Below are 26,038 nucleotides of genomic sequence, written 5' to 3'. Positions count from 1 at the left end.
TGGATTAGCAGCAGGAAAGCTTTCCACATTCTGGCTCAGGAGAAGGGGTGTGTAAAGGAATGGAGAGGAGGGGTGAGGAGGAGGAGGAAGCAGAAAAGGAGGGTATATGCATGTGAAGACGTGCGGGGTTCCAGAACACCTTCCTCCAGTCCCCTGAGGCCTCTCATGGCAATGGAACATCTCCAGAGAAGACCACAGCATCCACAAGAGGCCGCCCCCAGGGAGACTGTCGCCGACACAGAGTCTGTGGGCAGGCAGGCAGGCAGGCAGACCTACCAGAGAGGCCTCTTGGCTATGGTTTGCCCTGGTATGTGAAAAATCCGTCCACTTAGATAGTTGGCAAACATTTTAGAGGCAAAAATGGAATTTATTAACAGAAAATATCTGTGAAGGATTGTTCCCTCCCCCACCCCCTTCTTTTTTTTTTTTTTTCTTCCTCTTTTCTTTCATCTTCTTCCCGTGGTGGAGCACTTCATTAACAAGATTCTTTCATCCTTGCTGACAGTTTGGGTCATTAAGCCTGGCTTGAAAGAAGTGGGAGATAGCTTGAGGGAGAATACCACTCCCCATGAGTCTCATTTCTAAATATGAGTGTCAACTTTATGCTTTGCGGGTGAGTGGGGGAGGGCAGGAAAAAAAAAAAAAACTGGATAGAAAAGGAATTGTCTTCCCCACAGAATTCATGCTGTTCACCATGGGTGAGTTTAGGCTCTGCCATGCAGGCCCACGGACCTCAGTCTGAATCTACACACTTGTCAGCAGCATGGCTCCCACCTTTCCAGCTGCCTTGCCCTTAGGAGTCAAGTGGTGAGGATTGGATGGGGCCGTGTACAGTCAGTGTCTAGTATGGGAATCTGTCCCGAATGAACCGTCAGCGAATGTCAGCTCTCTTCCTCCCGATGTGGGACAAGCCTGGTGGCCACCCACTCATGGTCGCTCAACCAGGGATTCAGCTGTGGCTGCTTTGAGCATCAATTAGTTAAGGTGAGGGGGAAACTCAGCATCTGGGAGACCTACAGTTAGCCAGAGGCAGCAGAACTAGATGGCGCTCCCTGGGGGTTACTGAGGGTCAAAGGTTCTACACGTGGCACCAGGGTGAACTTATTTCACCTCCCTGACTCTCCTACTGTTATCCCCACTGTTAGGGATAAAGCTAGATAGTGGCTGTATCAGGACTGGAACCAGTGGACATTCTGAACATTTGAGACTCTTGCATCCTTTCACAATGAGGGGGACCACAGAACTGGTCATTTTAGGTATTGAGTGGGCTACAAAGACTGGGCTTTTCTAAAGCCCCCCCCACTTTGTAGTGGAGGAAAGGCAACCCATGAAGGACATGTCAAGACATAGCACAAGAGAGTGGATCACACACACACACACACACACACACACACACACACACACACACACACACCATTTATATAACTGGGAAATGGCACTGGGTCACATTAAGCTTGTCCCTGACAAGTGGGAATATGACGGCTACCAGAACAGGATTTTAGAAGCCAAGGCTGGGCTGTGTGGAGAGAAAGGGGCCTGTGACTCTTAAGGAGTCAGAGAAGCCACTTGTGGTGACCTCGAGAAACCAGGATTTCATTTTTCCCCCCTGGGCAGAGCCCCAGCCATACTTGTTTGCGCTGGTACAGACATTCCAGTTCGTGGCAGTGGCCAAACTTCTGCCTTGCGAAGTGATTGTTACCCTGCACCTCTCTACTGCCCTTCATCACCTGCTTTCTCCTGGCAGAGATAGATTTCATGCTGTTCAGCACCCAAGAAGTTAATGCTTGCTGCCACAGAGGGCCTCTAAGAGACACTCCTGCAGAGCCAGTTATCTGTTCAGATTAGCTGAGGACCAGACTCATCCTTACTGTTTAAAATACCTTAAACGTCACCCCCAGATGAAGCTACCCACATGGAATGCAGCATGTAAACAGAGCTATGTGGGTCCATCTGGAGTGGCCCCCCAGGGGGCAAAGCAGGCAAAGGGAACCTGAAGGGTAGGCACAATTTAGTGGCCAGGAGAATGATGGTTTAGATAAACTCTGATTGAGTTTATCTGCATCAAGCCAGGCTTTAAATACAGGGTTTACATGGATAAGCATGTCCCCCTACCATCCACTGCCCTCTGTGGCCCTTCCCTGACACGGACTCTGAGGACAGGTCCAGCACCCACCACCAATAGACCTTGATTCCATGCAGCCAATGATGGCCACCCCCTCCTCATTGCTCATGGCAGGGCTTATGCTCATGTACCAGGAGAATGCAGGTCAGATCAACTCAGAACCGCTCACCCAGAAGCATTCCCAAAGACCTTCCAGACCAGCTTGAGACCTGGAAGAGAAGGCCTTCCTCATATGCAGATGTGCAGCGATAAAGATCAGTAACTTCCAGGGGATGGTGTGCCATTTCTTGTGACCCTTAGAAAGAGGTTCTCTGTACTCATCTCATTGACTCCTATTCAAACAGAGAAAGAGCCATTTAAGGTGAGCAAGGAGGGAAGGAAAGGGCAGGGGAAGCCTAGTCTCTCTCCATCCCTTACATTGATAGGGAAAGCCTGGGGCCAGACCAGGGCTGATATTTCTGGCTCTGGATCTGGACAGGCCAGGTCTCACTTTGGGGCTCCATTCTTACCAGCTGTCTGCCTTGGACAGGCTACCTCACTGCTTAGGTCCCATTTTCGTCATTTATACCATTAGACAGTCTCAACTCATAGTCCTTGTGAAGAGGAAATGTGGTCATATGTGAATGACATCTCTCCATGTGTCCACTGCTAATTCTCCTTTTTTCTCTTCATAGGTTTTGATAATGAAACAAAAACTGTCTCTCAGGACACTGAAGTATTTGTGAGCCAAGTTCAAGTGTCTTTTCTGCCATCCACATACACATCTCTTATCTTGTCCTGATCGCGTCTTCCTTTGGACACTCCATTCCTGGGAAAAAAGCTTAGGAGATGCCCCTAGGTAACAAGCCAGCCTTTGAAGGCCAGATTCTGAACTTTTGTGCTATGCTATCAAGAATCAACATGAGGCAGTTAGGCCCAGGGGGAGCATGCCTATAACTTCAGCACTACACAAACACCAAGGAAGGTGGGTCTCATGCCCAAGGCCAGCTTGCACTACATAGCAAGAGCTTGTTTCAAAAGAACAAAGAGCAGGGCTGAGAAAGACAGCTCAGCAGGTAAGGGCATCTGCTGTACCAACCTGGCAACTCGTGTGTGGGCCCCAGATCTCACTTGAGTAGGAGGGAACTGACTGACTCCTAAAAGTTGTTCTCTGATCTTCACATGTGTGTCATGGCATGTGTGTCATACCATACAAATATACTACCACTACTACTACTATTACTACTATTACTACTACTACTACTACTAATAATAATAATAATGTGCTTATTATTATTAAGTAACCAATAAGTTGAAAAAAATTAAAAACAGTGAAAAGACTAAAATGTAAAGGTTCAAAGAAGTTCATGTATAAGGATGTGACACACACACAAATGTGTATATGTCTGTGTATAATATATATATGCATATCACAATCTAAATGTCAAATAAAGTCTATTAAACAAATTAAGTAAATAATTAAATAAGTTATTTATGCTAAAATACTGTAAAGAAGTCTGTGTATGCTAGGGCAGTATAAAGTCATTAAAGTCGTCCTTGGGAAAATATTTATTGAGAGAAAGAGACTCCTAAAATATAAAGGACAGTGAAAAGTTAAGACTCAAGACCATAGTTATGGCAGGGTTTTAAACACACAGCAGATGTTGGAATACAGATGAAAGACCGGAAGGAAATTCATCCGAATGTGAAATCTGGTGAACCATGAACATTAGCTTTGGCAGCTATCCGGTCTCTGTCTACTGCAAAAAAATTAGAAAATGCAGAGTAACATACACAGAAAGAGTTAAAAAGATGGATGGCTAATTTCTAAGTGATACACACACACACACACACACACACACACACACACCCTGAGATTCCGCTAGAGGAGAAGCTTGTGGGAGACTGGGGTTAAGATGGTTTCTCTAGTAAAGGGGAAGAGGAAAAACTAGAAGGTGGTGAGGCAAGAGCAGAGTGAGAAAGGAGGGTCGGGGGCTGCTTGATCATTGCCACCTTCGTTCAGAGGAGTGGGGATGTTTGGTGCATTTGTTTGACAGAGAAAGACAACTTTCTCAGGCTAGCTGGCTTGGGTCTGCTTTAAGGAAAATGTCAGTGCCATTAACAGGCCTAGAGGAACCCCGGGTTCTTCCCAGCCAGGAACCCCAGCTTTCTATTGCAGGAACAAAACATCCAGAGACTTAGAGACTAAGGGGGCAACAGCCATCCACTGAGAGTGTGGATCTGAAACCTGGGCTGGGCAGCTGAGTGAACGGGTTATCTCTCCTTCATGTCCTGCCAGCTGGGGCATTTGACTGGGCGCAGGGTACAGGAGAGCTGCTCTCAGAGCTGGCATCCTGATGCTAGGGATGGCCAAGTGCCTGGCCAGGCCTGTGGACTTGGAGAGTCGGCCCCTCTCCACATTGGCCTTTCCTCCCCATGGGCTGCCTTGGCATTCTCTCATCGTGGTGGCTAGGTCCCAAGAGTGTCTGAAGAGACAGGAAGTGGGAGCTGCCAGTTCTGGAGGCCTAGGTCCAGAAGTTGGCACAGCACCTCTTGTACCGTATTCATTCGTCAAGGAGTCTCAAGGCCAGGTTCAAGGGGAGGGGAGACATCTCGCATCTTGGTAAAAGGAGAATCAAAGAATTGGGGGGTTATATTAACTACCTCCTCATTGCTGTGTCCAAATACCTGAGAAGAAGCAATGTAAGGGGGATAGGTCTATTGGAGTCGCAGTTCAGTGGCAATCCACCACATCCTAGTAGGGAAAGCATGGTAGCATTATCAACTGTCTGGTGACAGGAGGTGGCTTGCTTATATCTTGCTGGGTCAGAAGGAGGACAGGGTTGGGGATGCTGGTGTTCTGATGGATTTTCCTTTGTTCCTTTTTACTCAAGGAGAGACCTCAACTTACAATGGGATGACCCACATTCAAGGCAAGCCTTCCCTCTTCAATTAATCCCCCAGGAAACACCCTTGCCGACACACCCAAAGGTGTGCCTCACTGATGCTCTACACGCTCCTTACGTCAATCAAGTTGACAATCTAAATCAACCATCACTGGAGCTGTATTTTGAAAGAACCAGAAGGAGACAGGTAAGGCCTGTGCTAGGGATGTTGTTCTGGGTCACACTATGCTGAATACACTATGGTGCTCAGGATAGGAGGGTGGGATGAAAAGTGGCCTGATTTGGCTTAGGAAAGAAAAGTCTAGTTTTAATCTTTGGTCCACTTCTCCAGCCCCTGTAACATGACTACATCCAGCCTTTTTGGCTCCTCCTTATAACTCTTCTGAGCCTAAACTCTGAGCGAGCCCCAGTTCCTGAGGATCCCCAGGCCTCTGTGAGCAAGCAGAAACCCCTACCACTTCTTAGACTGGCCTCTGGCTGGGACCCCAGGACACAGCTTTAAAGACTGGAAGATGTCAGGGTGTCCTCAGGTAACCATCTTGTTGAGTTCTCCCACCCTCCCTTGGAGGGCGCAGGTCCACTCCAAAAAGCTGTCACATCATGCAATACCTAGAGCCTATGTTGGGAAATGACCCTAGGTGTGTATGATTCTACAGCCCATTCTCTTTCTGCTGTGTGTCACCTCCTATGGCACAGCCCACGTTATTTTAAGGAAACAAGTCACTTTCATCTAAGCAACTACTGAATGGGGCATATTGTCTGATCATGAAAAGAAAAATGCCTACCCATCAGCCGCCGTCCTTGATAAAGACAGACCACACAGCCCCACATTTGTTCATGTGCTGATTCATCATGTTCTCCTCTTCCCAGGGCCCCAGAGAGGCTGTGGATTCTACAGCTATGACGTATCTACATCTCAAAAGAGGGGGAGAAAAGAGGGAGAGTCTTCTAGGGAAGTCTAGTACTCTAACCTCATCAGGTTTCTGTGTCCTTCCCTCCTCTTTCATGAAACCAAAGACCCAACCACTGAAAAGACACATGAGCTTGAACCTCAGCGCAAAGAGCACAAGGCCATCTTTAGAAATGCTCGCAGCTTATGTCAGTTCTGTGGTAACGAACGCCTCAGCAACCCTTGTTTTCTAGAGTAAGGGCTCTTGGAATCTAGGCTCTGAGTACTGAGAGTACCTGGGGTGGGAGTAGTCTCCACACCATGTCTCTTCCTGTACAGTAGAAAGACCAAGAAGTGGGCCCGAGCATCACCTGGACAGGCCAGGCAGAGCCTAGACCTTAACCTGTCAGTCAGCAAGTTCCAGCATGAGGGGCAGAAACCACTGAGCTGCAGTCAACAAGCATTAGGCCTGTATCCACCTTGCTGCCATATGAAAAGCATTTGGGAAGAGTAGGTGCTTAAGACCCAAATAACCATCCCTTCTAATTTTGAAGATCTGAGACAAATATTCCATCTATCAATGGGGACGTCTACCAACTTGCTTTCCAGCTGTTCTCCTTTTCTTCTCTGTATTTTCTTTCTCTACACATCTTCCTTGCCTGTGCCTGATCTGAGTGCCCCTTCAGCATGCAAGCTGATATGGGGTGAGGAGGAGTGTTAGATCCACAGTCTAATACAGTGGGGAGTTTTTCTTTTGAGCTTGTAGGAAATTTCTCACATCTGAAAATCTAGTTAAGGAACATGTATTTATACCTAAGTTCTGTTTCTTGAATCTATTTCATGGCCCTTTCCATTTGATTATAATATGATCTCGTGTAAGACTGTGCACTGTATTAATTAGTTTTCTATTATGGTAACCAATACCTTCGGTCAATCAACTTTTGAAGAGAAAAGGGTTATGTGGGTTCACAATTTTAGAGTTCTCAGCCCATAATCAGTTGACCCACTGCTTTGGCTGAGTGATGGGGCTATGAAGTAGAAGAAGGTGCTTCATAGCAAAATTGGGAGCAAAAGAAAGAAAAGATAACAGAATGGCAATATCCCTTTAAGGATATGTTTCTAATGTCATCTACTAGACTTCTTGAAAGTTTCCCCATCTTCCCAACAATGCCACAGGGTGTGGACTAACTCTTTAACACATGAACCTTTGGGAAATATTTATTCACAGTAGTAGGCTAGTTTTGAGAGAGACACTCTACCAGCTATCTTTTCTTCCACCTTGCTTGTCTAGTTCAAAGGCAGCATCAGACATCCCCAGGCCATTTCCTACCAAGCAACACTTTAAAAGAACTTCTCTGTAGGTGGAAGTTTCTCTCCCACCTGCCTGTTCCCAAATACCCGCCAACCGCTTCTTAAATAATTGACTCTGAGGCTTAACATTACTTATAAATGCTCAGCTGGTAACTCAGGCTTATTACTAACTAGCTCTTACACTCAAGTTAACCAATAATCCTTATCTATGTTTAGCCATGTGACTTGGTACCTTTTCTCAATACAAAATTCTCGACTTGCTTCCTCTACATCTGGCTGGTGACTCCTGACTCCCCCTTCCTTCTTCCCAGCATTCTCAGTTTTAGTTTCCCACCTAACTTCCTGCCCAGCTACCAGCCAATCAGTATTTTATTAAACAAATTTGTGTGACAAATCTTTACAGTGTACAAGAAGATTATTCAAAAGCACTTCCCTCCCAGAAAAATAAACAGGACATTCTCAAAGAGACACAAATATACAGCTTGCCTTTTGTTTCTCTGGGGAAAAATAAAGAGCATTACAGAACATCAGTTTGAAACGTAAGCTTTCAGGGGTAATGAAAATAAACATAGAAGATGGCCGGCCAAGACAGCTCAGTGGATGAAATCACCTGCTGTGTGAGACTTATGACCTGAGCGTGGTCCCCAGTAACCACTTAAAGAAAAAATGAGAGAATCAACTCCACCAGTTATCCTCTGACTGTCTGTCTGTGTCTGTCTGTCTGTCCGTGTCTCTCTCTCTCTCTCTCTCTCTCTCTCTCTCTCTCTCTCACACACACACACACACACACACACACACACACTAAATAATTAATAAACATGAGAATTTTATTCTAACAATGGCTCTAAACACACCTCCTCTTCATGTGTCTGATTCAATACATTTACGAAGGCCCTGAAATACACCTTGGGCTAGAGACACAGAATAGTGAGTAACATCAAGCTGCCCTTGCTGCAAATCCTGGTTCAATCATGTAGCAATAAAGGATATATGAACACTTTTCTGGGATTTTTTTACTCTTTATCTATGAAACAGACCAAAGCACTCACCCGGGATGTCTACTTTATATTGAAAAGACAACGTTTAGTGGAATATAATGAACTACCAATAGATGCTGTATTAGAACTTAGCAACACCATCCCAGCAAGGGCATAGAGTGGGCCATTCTGAGTTTCAAGGGCTTCCAAGGCCTGGGAAATTGTAGCAGAACTGAAACTGGTGTTTCAGGCCCAAGCGCACAGGGAGGAAGCAGGCGGACACACTTAGCAGGAGTGTAGGAAGACAAGACAAGATTGGCGCTAGAAGAAAAGCTCTGGAACGGAACAGTCCAAAATGATGAGACAAGGAAGGGACAGGCTGGGGTGTGTGGATGCTAGGAAGCTGGGTAGAGGGTGGTGGCCATGATCTCACTAGAATGTGGCTAGTGGGAGGCCCTGATATTGTGAAGCTGGAGTTCTATGTCTCCAGGACTTCCTCCCACAAGACAAGGCAGGCCAAAGGCATCAGTGGGGGAATCCACAGCGGAGGGAATAGGAAAGCTTATCAACAGCTGGGGTGAATGGGGTACAGGAAACAGGAATCAGGACTGCTTCCTAGCTTTTGTCAGGAGAAGGAAGGAACCATACTGACAGAGCCGGAGAGTGAATGGCAAGTTAGAAAGCATTCAGGCTGTGTCGAACCAAGTTCACATTAAGTTGCTGGAACCAGAGCCCTCTGTGCACACCTCGGAGAGAGCCTGGCTCACCTCATGTTTAATCTCACCCCTGCTTCTCACTGTATCCCAAGGTCATGTTTCCAAAAACCTTGATGAATTCATAACTAAGTCTTCCTGGAGGCGAAGAGTCTTGCGAGCTCTCCTGATGAAGCCAGCAGTGAACACATCACCTGCACTTCTTTATGTTTAAAAACTTAGGCCCCCGAAACCATCAGTAGCTCCCAAATGTTGTACTTAGATTCCTCCATTCTGGTGAAGAGTTTTGTTTTGTTTTGTTGATTATTTGTTCTGTTTGCGGTAGAATTTCACTAGGAATCCAAGCTGTCCTGGAACTCTTGATCCGCTTGCCTCAGCCTCGCAAGTGCTGGGGTAACAGTTATGAGCTACCAATACCCAGCTACCTCCCACTTTCTTGCAGAGGAAGGGTGAAAGTTTCTGGAGGGACTGAACTCCATAGCAGGTAGTCTTGTGACTTGAGGGATATCGGTATTTCTGAGCATAAAATCATTGGGCCCAAACTTCACTTGTAGATGTCTTTGTATGCTTTTCGTGTTATCTTTCCTGGGTTGTGTGCATTATTACATATTCTCCTGGTCTGTGTCCTTCTCCTTCCTTTTAATGTATGTTCTGATGAACTCTCAGAGGTCACAGACCGGTCTCCTTGCCCATGAATTCTGTCTCCAAGGAAGCCTACCCTTATCCGGTGTTGCAGTTTCGCAGGAATTTGGTTGGCAGAGCTGTGTGCGTCTCTGGGCACCAGAAGAGCAAGCAGGCTCAGAGGCAGCCAGCATCAGGAATTGAGGAAGGAAGTTCCAGATGGAAGCAGCGGAGTGTGAAGATGCTTGATTGCAGGCCAGCCCTTCGATGGGGGGAGAGGTGTAGGAGTTTGGAATGCCCCTAAAAGGCTCCAGGCTGGTGGGGAAGCCACTAGAAAAGGCTAAGCATATCGGCACGCAGACCCAAAGGAACGTCTGGTATTCAGCTCCTATGTTAGTAAGATTTAGGGAATTATAGGCTCCCAGGATTGGAATCATCCTTGCCCTGAAAATACCTTGTCTACCCCCCAGCTCTCGCCAAGATCCCCAGAGCACTGTCCCTGGACAGGGATGGGAATCTTACACTAGTCTTTCTTTGATTTCTTAACACACTTCTGCTTTCAAGGCAATGTGAAGGAAGAACAGAAGTCCAGCTTCAGACTTTTCTAGATGATTTAAAGGAAACAGATAAATACAGAGGAAATGGTTGCATTAGCAAAGAGATAAAAACGAGGCAACCAAAAGGACTAATTTCAGGAGGCAGAAATGGGATGAGATGCACAGTCTGGGTATCTTAATGAGACTTGAGTTCTTCTCTGAAAGAGACAACATTGAACCTCAATTTCCTGGTCTATGCAATGAAAAGATTGTTCCCTAGCTCACCTTTGTTCATGTGACAAAGAGGAAAATCCATTAGAGATGCTAAAACCTGCACACTGAAAGCTGTGTGGTGAACTCTAAGAGGGTGATCTGCAAAAGGGATGGGAGAGTGGGGGTTCTTCACCCTTAGACCATCTGTAAGAAGCAGAACCGGCTATAATGTGCCCCAGGGTATAGTTTGAGGTTTGTTTTATGTGGTTTCTTTTCTTCCTTCCTTCCTTCCTTCCTTCCTTCCTTCCTTCCTTCCTTCCTTCCTTCTTTCTTTCTTTCTTTCTTTCTTTCTTTCTTTCTTTCGTTCTCTCTATCTCTCTTTCTTCCTTTCTTCCTTTCCCTCTCTTTTTTTTCTGACACTCCTGTTTTTTATATAGCAATCTCCTTCTTTTCCACCGGAAGAACTATGTTTTCAGCCCTTGGTGAACCCCAAACCCCAAGACCACCACCTTCTGCCAGCCTCCATCAGAAGCTGCAAGAGGCACAGAGCAGCACACACACACACACACACACACACACGCACGCACGCACGCACGCACGCATGCACGCACGCGTGCAGATAGATGTAGAAGTAAGTGACTGCCAGGGCACTGGCTTACAGCCAGGGGAGCCTGCAGCACCCTCTCAAGCCTTCAGCTTTCACCACAGCCCTGGAGGTCCCTGAAGCTCTGCTGTGGTGAGCTAGTGAGAGGCTGAAGGGGACTAGCAAACACTGGGATCACCCGGCCCCATCTCAGCCAAAATAGCTGGGATTTTAATGGAATGGAATGGGCACCATATATGCTTTTGTTTACAGAAAGGGTTCTGTGTCACTAAAATGTTTATAAAACATTTTTTCTGTACTAATAAATTTTATAATGGAAACAAAACCTGGAAGGGAAAAATTAATCATATTTAAGACTTCTTGTGGGAGTCGAAGAGCAAATCCAACAAAAGAATTCTACTGGGAAAGGTGCCCATGCTATTGAGCCCAAGCTAATGAAACATGCACTGGATTTCATCTATCCTGTGTCGCTCTCTTCAGCCTCCTCATTCACTTAATTCCTAATGCTGCTAAGACCCGTGGGGATGCTGGTACTTAGGAAAATGTCCCCCGTGTGTCCTCTGCAAGGCGCTGCAAAGGCTCCCTTCACCTCTATTCTGTGCATCCGCCATGCCTGATACACTGCCCTGTGGTGTAGCTAGAGCGTGAGCACCCAGGGGCCAGGTAATGTCATCAGTCTGTGTGATTCACGCTAAATATGGCGCCCATAATAACTCACTGAGCTCAGCAGACATTTTAATGGATGGGGATGAGAGAGAGAGAGAGAGCATGAAAGCAAGAAGTCTCTGATCTCTCTTCTCTAAGCAAGTTAACATCCTTCTACATTTTTTTCCCCTTCAGGTCACAAAGGGCTAATGCTATAAACTCTCTCTCTCTCTGGGGGGAAAGCTGGGCAAGATGTACTTGGGAACCTTCAAAAAAAAAATAGGTTGGCATTGGGGAGGAAAAAGCCAATATATTTAGCCACCCACATAATGCCAAGACCTTATTGAGACAGAAATAGGCAATGTAGGAGGAATCGCAATTAAATATTTTTCTAAGCAGTCAGTGCTGGGCTTTGCCTGAACATGGATACAAAGCTGGGGTGAAGCTTGGGACAGAAAACCCAAAGGATTTGAAGGTGGCTTCTAAATCATCTCAGGACTCAGTCGATAACAATGCAAATGTGGTGACCAGAGAATGGGGGACAGTAATAATGTTTTACCCTCCACAGTCCAAAGGTCAGGGCATCCTTCTTGCAGGCACTTTCCAGGATCTCCTACATTAGAGAGACTGGTTTCTCCCCTCACACATACCATGTGTGGAGTGGTATCATTTCTCTGAAATATGCTCCCAGAGTCTACTCAACCATTTCCATTAGGCAACCATTCGTGAGAGTTCCGCCTCATCTAGAAAGTTCCCTGGAACTGTTTGAGGGGAAACAGTGATGCTTTGGGCATAGAACCATGTCACACATTCTGCTTGTCTTTCCTCTGTTAAAATACGCAGCATTTTGGTCCAGAGGCACTTACCAGGGGCATGAGGATGGATTCTCACACCAGGCAGGGTAGGAATGGAAGCGTACCCAGGAGTGGTGCAGGTAGGTGGTCTAGTCTGGTTGTCTGACAACATCTGCATTTGTGAAGGACCACAGATGCCCTCCTTTCCACATTTGGGCTCACACTGTTCTGGAAACAGTTTTTCCCACTTAGAAATGTGTCACTTGCATCCATATGGAACTGAGCACTTTTACAAGATGCACTCTAACATCTATATCGTGTGGCCTCGTTTGGAAGCCACTTTTCTCTTGGGCCGCTCTCCAGATGTTAAGCGTGTAGATTGTTTCTTCTTGTTAGCCTATTAAAATGAACACTGTTGGGGTGAGGGTTGTGTTCTCTTCCCATCATTTCAAGAGGCAGTATTGTCTTTGGGGTAAGAACAAAGGCTTACCACTGTCCTCACATCTCAAGCTCCTTGTCAGGATTCCTTCTTAGACTCAGCTCAGATGGCTTAGCTCACTGCCTTTTTGAAGAAACAATGCTTATCTTCTCGGGTTGTTTTCTTTTGTTGTTATTTGTTTGTTTCAAAATAGGGTTTCTCCATGTAGCCCTGGCTGTCCCAGAACTCACTCTGTAGACCAGGCTGGCCTCAAACTCAGAGATCCACCTGCCTCTGCCTTCTGAGTGCTGGGATTAAAGGCATGTGCTACCACCACCCTACCCTTATGGAGTTGTTTTAAAAATTAAATAAGATAATCAATGTAAAGTTCTTAAACAAGGCCATTAACAATAACATCCTTAACATTGGCCATTGGTTGAGAATGGACTGCCTAAACTTTGATGGTTGTATTTTCTGAGTAATATTCTCCTTGAAGAATTTCTGGACCAGCAAATTTAGACTTCTTAAACCCTTTGAACCATATTGAAATTGCCTTTCAGAAGAGTCATCTATATCCTGAAAGCAATTTATGAAGACATTGGCTTCTCATGGTCTCCTAAAGCCCCCTTTGAAATACTCAAAGTGTTTGCATTTTCTAGAATTCGGTGAAGCAGTAAGCTTAACCCTGCTGACCCCATTTTCTGGAATCTCTTTGCTCCTGGTTTCTCTCTCCCTGCCTCCTGGATTCCTGTTGTATGTCTCTGCTGTCTCTTGCCTTCCTTTAATGGCTGCTTTCCTCAAAGCAGGAGACACTGAGGCTACTGAGTGCAGACACCAGCAATGTCCTCTTTTTCTCAGTGTCATGGGATCCATCCAAAGTCTCCTTGGCTTTCTAATGGACACCACAGGCTCTGGCTTGCCTCTAATGTTTTCATCATGTATGTATTAATTCCATGTGGGTAGCCTATCTCATCAAGTCTCTGTTTCTAAAACCAAACGGACCTGTCCTATTTAACTGGGGCTACCCCAATTTCAGAGTTCTCCAGAACAGAGTAGCCTATGGCCACTCCTGGAGATACCTTGATTATCTTGATTAGGGTCCACTGTAAGCAGCACCGTCCCTGAGCAGGTGGGCCTGGGCAGTATAAGCAAGTTAGCAGAGAGCAGAAGCCAGACAGCAAGCCAGTAAGCAATTCTCCTCCATGGTATTGAGGTTCCTACCATGCCTGAATTCCTGCCCTGACTTCCCTCAAGAATGGACTGTAAACCATAAAATGGAATAAGCCCTTTCCTCTCCACATTGCTTTTGGTCATGGTGTTCACACAGCAACAGAAAGCCAACTGGAACACTACCCTGTGCTGGTTCCTCTCCTCACCCCCTAATCAAGTGCTCCATGTCCATCTTCCTAAAGCCAGCGTGTGAAACTTCAAAGTAACCCTAGACAACTTCTCCAGGATCTCAGCAGTCATCGGATCCGATGGGATACTTGCTCATGTCTCCTGAGCTGTCTCTTACTTTCTGGGTCTAATCTTCTCTCCATATTCAAACTTTTATCGTGGAGCAAGCCTTCTGGCTGGCCAGTTCCATCTCCCACCACACATCAACCTGAACAAGGACCCTCCCACACTCAGGCATTCGCCCGCTCCAAGCATCCTCCAAGACCTCACAGCCTGAATCCAACCACTCACACTCCTCAAACTGGCACCCAAGGACTTCAAAGACCTGGCCCCCCCGTTTTTATTCTAGCCCTGTCTTCCAAACACGGTCTCTTCTGTTTTCATAACCTGGAATGTCCATTTGTTCTAAATTTTATCTGTCCTTCAGATAATTCTCCCTGAAGGCTTTTCTGACCTCTCTAGCCCACAATTACCCATTGCAATTAGAACAGCTGAGCTATAGGTTACAGTTCAAGAAAAGACTAGCCTTGGCCATTAAGTCAGGGGCTCTGTAGACAGAGACTTGAGGGGCCAGTCACAAACACAGCTGCTGAGCCGCAGCTAGTTCCCCCTTACCCTGTTCAAGTGTCCATAGCCTTAGCCTTCAGGGGAGATGTTAAGGACACCCGAGCTGGAGTCAGAGTTCAACAATGAGCGTTTTCACTTGCTAGCTCCGGCAGCCCCTGAGCAAACCTTTAAACTCTGAGTTCCAGTCTCCGTGAGGACCCCTTCTAGAACATCATTAGAGGCATTTCAAGAGATAATAGATGTAATAACACATAAGGACTGCTTGAAGGCAGCTTCAGACAAGCTGGGCTGCCCAAAAGAGGCCGAGACCATCTGAGATGCCTGAAAGAGATGCTCTCCTACCTGTCCAGCTACCTGCAAGTCGTGAAATGGACTCCAGGTTTCCAGCTTTCATGAGCTGTCTGTTACCCATGCTGGGGTTGCTTTTGGTGGTACAGCTGTCTTTGAGTCATTTCTGCTCCTATAAATAATGCGCTACTCATATTCCTGTGACTCCAATAAAACTCATTGGTTCATCAAGTTAGGCTGCGATAGTACCCTTCCTGTGGTCTGCCATTGGCTCCCTATCTGGGATGAGTAGGTATTGTTCACATCTCCCAGGAATAGTTTCAGAAAACAGTTCTTTCCTGTGGCTGTCTTTAGGAGAGAGGATTTTCCCAGTCTATTCAGAAAGCTGCCATTTATCCTCACTAGCTAGAATTGTTTCACATGTTTTTTTTCTGAACCAACTTATGGTGAAGAAAATGGAATTTCCTGTAGCCCAATCAGGGTAAGCTTAGCAGTGGCGGCCGGGTCATCACTCCGGAAGACAGCAAAGCTCCTTCCTGCAGAATACCTACTGGTACCTTGGTCCTCAGGCAAGGATTCCGTAGAGGACTCAAGAGACCTGGCTCTGGCTGCCACTGCTGCTCTCTGACTGGATGCCTTTTAGAAGGTCATCTGGTATCCCTGGGTCAACGTCCGAATGGTCACCCCGCTTGTAAGAACCAAGGAGAAGGTTCGGGAAGCCCCTTGTCAGTTTGGAGTGGCTGTGCAGGTGGAGAGTGCTGAGTGTGCTTAGAGCTTAGTCCCCTCCTCCGTCAGAGGGACTCAGTCTCCTCTCTGGCAGTTCTAGAGCAGTCCGCGCACAGAATCTCTGGCCCCTTACGCTGGCCTGCTGGTTGTCTTCTCTCAAGCCCATTTCTCCAACATAGCCTCGCCATGGGTCCACCAAGCCCCACTTTCCAAAGCCAGGATGATTTCAAATCTGTTGAAATCCTTTTGCCTCTGCCTCCCAAAACGCTGGGATGGGCCTGATTCTGTAACATCTCCTCGCCTAGAAAATGGCAGGGGCTGTGCAGAGTGAACTCTGAGCCCTAGCTTTGTGCTAAATGACCATGGGTTTCCAGGCTCTTCTCCTATCTCTGGTTTTCAGAAGTGGCTCTTTGGGGCCTGTCCACCTTCTGCCACTTGCTCCCGGTGGTGGTGGTGGTGGGGGGTCCTCGCCATCCTTGGGTCCAGGAGGTCTAAGCCACTGCATCTCCAATCAGATGCAGCCACGCCCCCTTCGTCTTCCTCTGGGGGCTGCTCCTCAGTTTCCAGGAACTTGACACTTTCCCCGGGCCCCCTCTTTCTTTTGTCTTACTCAAATTCCTGGCTCCACGGGGCCAGGTAGGAGAGCAGTTTAGTCAGACCCAAGCTGGCAGTTCCTCAGAACCTCCCCTGCCTCTGGCACATTCCTTGCATTTGGGCAGGACCCAGGGAGCTGGAGAATTCCTCTCCCTCCTTAGCGTGGGTCCTCGTGTTGGCATGCCTACAGCCCCAAATATTTAAAGCAATCATGAAAATGAGCTCAGAGTCCCATGCCAGAGCCTTGAAAGGAATTAGGCTAAAAACAGGACAAAAGAAGAGGCGAGGCCAAACGGAAAATGCCATGAAAGGCAGTGCCCAGCATGGCCGGGGTCCAGGACTCTCCTCACTGGCTCCATTCATCTGCAGCCAGGCACTGTGCTGGGCACTGCAGAGGCAAAGTTGAATGAATCACTATCCCAGCACTTGAGGAGCTCCCCATCTAGCCAGGGAAGCCACGGACAACCACAGGACAGTGTGGTAAGGATAGACGAGAAGCCACCAAAGGCACAAAGGAGCCATCTCAGTGGTGCACCTCCCAGAGTCTGGCCCCAGGCCTTACTTACTTAGGGCAGGTGTCCCCCACCTCAGGACAAGATAAAAGATGTGCTGCTTACAGACAGAAGGGCCCGGGCAGATGTGTAGGTGCAGAAGCACACAGCAGCTGGGAAGAAAGAGAATGCTCAGGCATGATTGCTTAGTAAACTGCAAAGACCCAGCTGCTCCACAGGAATGCTTATGCACATGTAACACACAGAACAGAGCATGGAATTAGATAGACTCAGCTTTTGGTTTAAAAATCTTAAAAAATGCTGGCAGAAATGCATACTTGAAGACAGAAGCCAGGTTTTGTTCAGAAAGCCTTTCTCAGAAGATGCTCCCAGCCAATACTGAGAACCTGGGCAGTGCAAAGGAACAGCAGCATGGTCCTGTGAGCAATCCAGGCAGCCGCCCTGCTGGAAGGGACATGGGTTTACTATGTCACAGGAGTGAAGGAAGAGTGTAGTTGGCAGGCTGGGCAAATTGGCAGCATCCCAGGCACCCAGCACAACACCCAGGAAGGCGTCAAGGTTGGAGGCAGACTCCTGAGCGACAGTTGTAAGGAAGCCTCGGGGTACCTGGTTACCTGGAGGAGGTAGAGATAGCAGGTCCAGTGATCATTCTGCTGGAGCACATCATAGTCCTCATGACAGGGGTAGAGTACGGCATTGACCTGAGTCTGGGGTGCTGGGCAGCCACAGTGAAGCCTCCTGGAAAGAAATGAGCCAACTGGTGATCGTTCAAGCTGATGGTCACCAGGTGCTGCAGAAGCCCGTTATGATGAAGTCACTCAGTGCTAACTGGTGTTCACCATTGTATCACTGACATTTATTTTTATTATTATTTCTTCAAATGCTTCTAGCATTTACCGGGCACTAAGGAGGCAGGTTATGTCAAACCATACATGTGCTTAACAACAACCTGAAGAGCAAATGATTCTCAGAAAATCAAGATTTGGGCCATGTGTATTTAACAACAGGAGAATGCTGAATTCATGTGTTAAAGTTCTAACCACCAGAGAGACTTAATAAAGAACCATTAAGTTAGAAGGCTGTCCTTACAAGGAAAAGATATTTATAACAGAGACAAGTACAGAGAGACCATGTGAGAACAATGGTGTGATGTTGGCATCTACAAGCCAAAGAGACAGGCTCCAGGAGGCGCCATCTTGCTGGCACTCTATTCTTATACTTTCAGCCTTCAGAACTGTAGAATTGATTTCTGTTGCTTAACCCCTAGTTGGGTGCTCTATTTATAACTGTCTGTGAAGGTTATCATGAAAAGCAATAACCGGGAGTGCCATAGAGATGGGGGAGCAGGTCTGCCAGTATTACACCAGTTGCCAAGGAATGTACATAATGTACTTCCTTATGAGCCAACCTGGAGTCTGCCTGAAGGCCTGGCAACAGGTGCTGTCAGAGCTCCTGATCACACACAGCCAATGAGGGATGACCATGCAATGTCACCAGATTGGGGCACAGCTTGGGTGCTGGGAGGAGGGTATATAAGGCCTTCCCCATTATTAAATAAAGGAGTTTGTTGTTTGCTTTCAACTGACTCCTGGTGTCTGTGGCATTGATACAGCACCCTCTCACCCCCTCCCCCGAGGGAACCATTAGGATCCGGCAACATTCAAAGAGTGGGGCACCCATGTAGGACTGTCTACTGGTGCTTTAGTATCAGCTGTCAGGAGCCAAAGGACCCTTACCATCTTCAACTGGGTTCTGAGAGAGGAAGGCCCAAGATGGCTTGGAGCTGGACAGCAAGGCTCCCGTGGTATCTTCTTTGACAGGATTGGGGCTTGAAAGCAACAGCTTTAGAACTGGGGTTTCAAGAGATTAAAACTCAAAGCCTAATGCAAGGCACAGCCATCATAAGCTTTTCATAAAAGCCTTTGTACGTTCAACCACCTTGAGAAGTGAAGTCAGGGGCAGGCTAATGTTTCCTCCTGGCTGGAGAAGTGAAGACTGATGTCCAGTAAGAAACCAGACCCTTCCTCACATAAAGTGAGCCCTATCCCAGAGGACGAACCTTCACTGGGGACATCACTAGAATGGGTTGGTGCCCCGGTCAGCAGCCACTATATCCAGTCTCTTGGGCTCCTCTAAGCCGGGTACACGTTAAAAGGAAGAGGCAGAAATCTCATCTTGAGGCTTGGCCAAACTAAAACTGGTCTAGTCAGAGTTGGGTGAGGAAGAAGGCTTCAAGGACTCCGACCTGCCCTCACTTCAATACCATAGAGCACCAGGTTGCCTTGAGCTCTTCGGTCAATGTGGAACTCACCAGAAGGACAGAGCAGTGGAGGTTCCAGGCCTGAAGATGGAGCTAGGGGGAGGCAGGGACACAATGAAAAATTCCTCCTGCAGCTTTCAGGAGTTTGAATTTCTGTGATGAGAACAGACTTCAAACAGGCACAGGCCGCTAGACCACACAGTAGCTAAGGAAGCAAGTACTTCTGGAGGAGAGGGCACTGAGGCTCAAGGAAAGAGGATATGAATTGCAGAGGACAAAGGGTCTGTCCTGTGGAAAGTAAGGGAGAGGAAGGAGGTCCTCTCTGGGAAGTATAGAGTTAGCTGGATGTCTGGGCAGCATCTGAAAGGTGTATGTGTGCATGAGCACACATGGCATGATACATATGATGTGTTCACATGATGTGGCATGCATGCCTGTATGTGTCTGGCGCATAAAGGGGACATGCATGCATTTGTGTATGTGATATCTGACATGGGTGTGCATACACTCTGTGTGTGTGTGTGTGTGTGTGTGTGTGTGTGTGTGTGTGTGCGCACATATACAAATGTCCTGGCATTTTAATGGTGTGGATAACTTGGAGAAACATTCTTGATGAGAAGTCAGGCTTACAGAGCCAGAAACAGCAGTGGGGTTGCAGCAAGCTGTGAGGGGGAAGGCATCCAGCAGGAGCCTTCCATAGGGAACTGAGCATGTGAGGTGGGGTGGGGTGTAGGGATGAGTCAGGACAAAGACCTGCCAGATTTTCCATCAGAACTGTGGTATTGAGATGCAGTTCCACTGATACCCAAATGTCCCGTGTCTCTATTTCATCATTTCCACGTTTCCAGTAAGCAGGGCTTACCATCTGCATAATGTCCAGCCAAAGGAATATGAACCAAGAGGAAATTGCACTCCAGTGCTGCATAATCTGTCTGATCCTCTGGGATATTCGTGGAGACATGTGAGTCTTCATTCATCTGAGCAGTAATGTTCTGATGGTTTCTCAGCAGGAAGTTTTCCATTTCATCTGGCTGCGAGGCAGCTGTACAATGAGAACGGAGTGATGGTTTTCCGGTCTCACGGAGCTCCCTCGCTGCTCCTAAATCCCACCGCTGCCTCGGCTGCTGCAAATGATTCTCATGTGCTGACAGGCCATACATTTCGAGACGAGACACCGGCAGGAGTTCGGGGCTGTAATGGTGGGCCGGTGAAGTGAGAAGGATGTTAAGTGACAGGGTCAGGAGCCTACTTGCCCACTCTCTCCTTGCCCTCCCTTCTGCCCTGCCGGCCCGTCCTCTGCAGCCCTGGAGGGCAGTGGCACATCTTAGGCAAGTCACATAAGCTATGCAGACCCAAGCTTCTTTGAAGGGAAACCAGCAGGTCCAGAACTGCCTCTCTTACGGGACTATGGGGAAGAATGATGTGTCACAAAGGAAGGCTCCTCATGTAGTGCTAGAGACACAAAGCACCCTGAATGGCAAAAAACAAACACAAACCAAAAAAAACCAACCAACCAAACAAACAAACAAAAAAACCAGTGGTTGCTGATGTGTGCTCACTACAAGCCACGAAAGCATGAGGTATTTTAGGTACAGTCACTAACTGAATATTCACAGTCCTGTCGACCCAGCCTCCATCACTGCTATCTTACGGAGGAGGAACCCAAGATACCGAGAGCCCTGGTAGCTCGCCTGTGCTCACATTGCTGAGCTTCTAACAAGGGCAATATGGCCTCAGAAACTGAGTAAATAGTTGAAGGTTGAGGTATTGGTGGATGGATGGACCAAGGTCATGGACTCCTAGGGACCTCTGCAACCCAAAGGCTGGAAATGTTCGTACCAGCACCACGGTGTCCAGAAAACCCAGCTAAACGTTGAATGCGGCTACATAGTGGCCTTGCCCACCTGAGTTGGAGGTGAAGTGGCCTCTTATTCATCTGGCTTAGTGTGCCGAAGTTTGAAAGGGCAGACCTGAAAGATCTAGAAGCCACCTAAGTCCTAATTACACACCTAAAGGACCTGAAGTAAGGGAAAGGACCAGAGAACGGTCACACATGTCTGATGGGACCAGAGCCTCTCTGCCCAGCGCTCTTTCTAGCCTCTGCCCACTCTGCCTTTACTTCATACCGTGAACGTTGCATCTGGATGTAGGGGAAGAATGAAGGACATTAATGCAAAGCTGGGTACCCGGGAAGCAGAGGCGGAGAATCTCTGAGTTCAAGGCCAGCCTAGCCTACAGAGTGAGTTTCAGGACAGCCAGGGCTGTTACCCAAAGAAACCCTTTCTTGAAAAATAAGAATATAAATACATATTTGATGGGCCTATGACCCATCAAATTCTTCCAAAGTGAGGTGGTCTTATTTTGTTACAAGGACATTCCTATTTATGTGTTTCTGGGAAAGTCATCGGACCTGGCCCGCCCCTGTTTTCTGCCTGAATTCAGATACACAGAAGTCTGGGACAGAGGGGACCAGTGTGTGGATCATAACCTATGCCTGGGCCAGATGGCTACCACTGCTTCCCAAGCATGCCTAGCACATTCCACATCCCCACCACGTGATATTGGCTGCTGCTGTCCCTACACCAGAATCCTGTACCCATAGCTTCAGGGTTCACTGCAGCTCCACCAGTCTTCAGGACTGGGCAGGAGGCCTCGAAGCTCAAGGATCGCACTGGCAGTGGGTAAAATTCTGGCTCCTGTGCTAGCCAGGCCAGAACTCTGTCTTCTGTCCATGAAGGTATGCTTGCTGATTGCCTCCTAGTTCCTCTGTCCCCATCTCCAACTTACCAAATGGGAATCACGACAGTCCCCTCATGCCAAGTTCAGAAGAGTAAAACTGGAAATTCACACTTGTGAACAAATGCTGAGTTCTAGGTACAGGCTGGTTACAGGTATGACATGCTCCAGACGCCTTCATCACCATGCTTGTCTTCAAGCCACAAAGCACCCCTGTGCTCCAGACACCCTTAGACGGCATCTCTATAGACAAGGGTACTGTGTGCCCAGAAAGACTTTTCAGCACAGCGCTGGCATTATAACCTGGGTGTCACAATTGCCTCCCCTGGTGATCTTACCCCACATACCGTTTTGATTGATGGTGGTTTGGATTTCATCTTATCTCCCTTCCTAAGAAGATACCCATCTGTTGGCAAGGACTAGGTCAAGTTCACCTTTCATCCGCTGCACTGGAGCACATGTTCAAAGCCACAGAACACAGTCAAGGTGGGTGTGTTAAACTGAGATAATCAGGAACAAAAAGAGAGAGAGAAAGCAAGACAAGTGTGTGGTGGCACACGCCTTTAATCCCAGCACTTGGGGCGGGGGAGGGGGAGGACATGCTTAAGCAGGTAGACCTCTGAGTTGGAGGCCAGCCTAGTCTACAGAGTGAGCTCCAGGACAGTCAGGGCTACACAGAGAAACTCTGTCTCGAAAAAAATCAAATAAATAAATGAAAGGTGAATTGCTTGTAGCAAAGTGCAGGAAACACAGATTTCGTTAAAAGCCAGTGGTGACTGTCTCCATAAACTTCAAATAGCCCATGCCAAGGGCGTTTGTACCCTCCATTATGGCATAGTAAATCCTATAAAGTAGACAGAGTTATCCCTGTGCTTACAGGAAAAGTGAGGAGAAGGGAGGTGAGGAGAGGTCAGGACGCTCGTCAAAGTTCAGATGCCAGTTTGTATCAGAGCTGAAGTTTGAGCCCAGACTCGTCTGACTCCCAGCTTTAAGCTAGGGACAGGCACACCATCTCCTGTGGTCTGGCCAAGGCCCATGTTTGGTATGGTCTTAAACTAAAATGGATTTTGCATTTTAAATAGATGGAAAAAATTTCATATCACATAAAATGAGAAGAGATTATTTTAGTGTTGGTAAACTTAGAGCAGGCCTCAGCCCCATTTGCTCATTTATGTCATGTCTGTCGGCCTTCCCGCTCTGGGAGACAAGCTGGGACATCTGCGGAAGAGAAGGCTCACCCCTCCGTGCTTGGAACCTGGGTTCTTGACAGAAGAGTTTATACCATATGCTGTGTATCACACTGACCCTCTCAGAGAGACGAACAGGAGGTCTTCACAAGCTTTTCTTCTTCGAGGAAAACTTCTTCCACAAAAATGCATGCTTTTAGAAAGGCTCACATCATCAGTGCGGTAATGGAGACTCTGACTTCCTGTATGCGTGCTGAACCATCTCTAATTGTCTTGCCATCACTGGCTCCCAAGCGGATTCTGAAGGCATCGCTGGGGGAAGCCACCAGCCTCTGGGGAAGGAGGTGTGACAGGCCAGAGCAAGCCTACAAGCAACGGCAGAGGGATTTGGAGCCAGAAGCCAGCTTAGCTTCATGAATTCCCTTGCCCCTTGAGTCACGGTTTCCTGCCGCATCTTGTTCAGCTGTGGACATGCCTGGGCCCCAGGCAGGGACAGGCAAGCTGCAGATGATGAAAGCGGAGGACCTCCAGGCCCTGGATCCTGAATCCTGCCTCCACCCTGACCGTTGGCAGAGCCCCGCCTCAGCAGATCCCTCCCCCACTGTACCCTCAGACTCCTCATGTGGAAAGTGAAAGGTTGGCTCGCGTGTTCCGATATGCACACCTACCCAGAGGTGGCCTTCCTCGGGTGAATATACGCTGTATTGACTGTGTAACACATCAGGACCCTCCACTGCCTGTCTTCAGGGTGAGTCCAAAACGCATACTGTACTCCTCATCTAGCTGGGGCCTTTGAGGATCTGAGTGTGTCCAGCTCTGTGGAGATACCAAGTGAGAGTAAAGGTGGCCTTCTTAAGTTGTCTCGGGAGCTACATAATGACCCCAGGCAAATGGGGTCCCCATACAGATGCTGAGGACCCGGTTTAGACTCAACGTACTCCCGCTGCCTTGATTCCCATGCTTTCACTGAAACCACACAGCACACCTGTGGCCCAAGCATCCTAGGCCCATTTTACAGGTTAGAAAATGGAGACTCTGAAAAGTTTTGTGGAGGCCAAATGGCTGTTAAGAGTGGCACAAGGCTTTTGAGGCTGCTTTCACCAGTTCCAAAAATCTTCACTGGCGAGCTGTGTCTTCTAGAATTATGCCACTGGATGCCTGTGTGGGTACAGGGTAGACATGCTACGATAAAGTTTGCAAAAGAAAAGAAGAATGAATTTTCTTCACATTAGCCCTTCCACAGCAGAAGAAAGACTACTGAGCCAGCAATAAAAAAAGAACACTGGGGTTGGGGATTTAGCTCAGTGGTAGAGCACTTGCCTAGCAAGTGCAAGGCCCTGGGTTCGATCCTCAGCTTAAAAAAAAAACAAAAAAAAACAAAAAACACTCCGGGCTGGAGAGATGGCTCAGAGGTTAAGAGCATTGACTGCTCTTCCAGAGGTCCTGAGTTCAATTCCTAGCAACCACATGGTGGCTCACAACCATCTGTAATGAGATCTGGCACCCTCTTCTGTATACATAATAAATAAATAAATCTTAAAAAAAAAAAAAAAAGGAATAAAAAAAACCAACGCTCTATGAGCCATATATCTCCGGGTGATTTTTCTTTCTTTTCTTTCCTGAGTCTCAGTTTCCCTATTGTAAAACCACAGTGAGGGGCTGGGCAGCAGGATGATGGAACACCACCAGTGTTTGCTGGTCGTCTGCGTACTTGTTCATGAGCGCTAGGCTCGGGTGCAGGAGTCAGGCCTGAATCATAAAGCTCAACACAGAAGACATTATTACCAGAACCATAAAAATACAGAGAAGCCCTGAGAGAACCTGAGAGTTGGTCCATGTGGGTCCAAAGCATTAAGCTAGGTTGGAAAGATGGAGAAAGATTCCCGTAGCTGTGGGGGTCCCATTCTCCCCCCACCCTACTTCTCATTTGTCAGATTCTGACACTCTGTGTTCTGTTTAGGCTTTGTTGACATTTGAGGGCCATCTAAGGCTACCAAAGCTTGGGCATGGCTGTGGCAGGAAGGCCAGATGCAGGTCTTAAGAATAGGAAGGCTTCAGACAATGTTACAGGCAAAGATTTGAAGAAAAACTAGGAGACCTTTTAGGGACCCAGCGAGGCCAACGGTTGGTTTAGTGGGAATTAGCAAGAAGTTAAGGGGAGCCGGAGAAACACGGGTATCCTGAGTGCTGGCTGGAAATTTAAAATGTAATTGACCGAACAAGGCAGCACACACCTGTTACCCCAGCACTTGGCAGAGATAAAAGAGGATCAGGATTTCAGTGCCAGCCTCAGCTACGTAATTAGTTCAAGGCCATCTAGGGCTACATGAGATTCTGCTTTTTGGTTTGTGGGACTTTTTTGTTTGTTTGTTTTTTGAGACAGGGTTTTTCTGTGTAGTCCTGGCTGTCCTAGAACTCTCTCTGTCGACCAGGCTGGCCTCAAACTCACAGAGATCCACCTGGCTCTGCCTCCCGAGTGCTGGGATTAAAGGCGTGCGCCACCACCGCCTGGTGAGATTCTGTTTTTTAAAACCAAGATAAACAAAATAAAATGTAAATGGACATCCTAATAGCAACTCAGGTCTCTATTTTGAATACTACTAACAAAACATGGGTTTCTTGTAGAGATATTTGACAAGTATGACTGTTAGTATACAGATGACCTGGAACATCTGTAATGCCAGAAAACAGGAAAGTGATTCAATTTTCAGCACCTATCCTTTTTTGTTTGTTTGTTTGTTTGTTTGTTTGTGGGGTTTTTGTTTGTTTGTTTTGTTTTGTTTTGTTTTGTTTTTCAAGACAGGGTTTCTCTGTAGCTTTGGTGCCTGTCCTGGATCTCGCTCTGTGGACCAGGCTGGCCTCGAACTCACAGCGATCCACCTGGCTCTGCCTCTCGAGTGCTGGGATTAAAGGTGTGCGCCGCCACCACCCAGCTCAGCACCTATCTTAAAGGTGTCTTCAGAGAACTGATCTGACCCACTGTGTTTGACAGTAGACCAGAGACCTTGCGACAGAAAATCTAGCTTCACAGGACAAACGCAG

This window comes from Onychomys torridus, chromosome 23, assembly GCF_903995425.1.
Source record: "Onychomys torridus chromosome 23, mOncTor1.1, whole genome shotgun sequence".
In the NCBI taxonomy this organism is placed as follows: Eukaryota; Metazoa; Chordata; class Mammalia; order Rodentia; family Cricetidae; genus Onychomys; species Onychomys torridus.
This window is presented reverse-complemented; position numbering follows the sequence as displayed.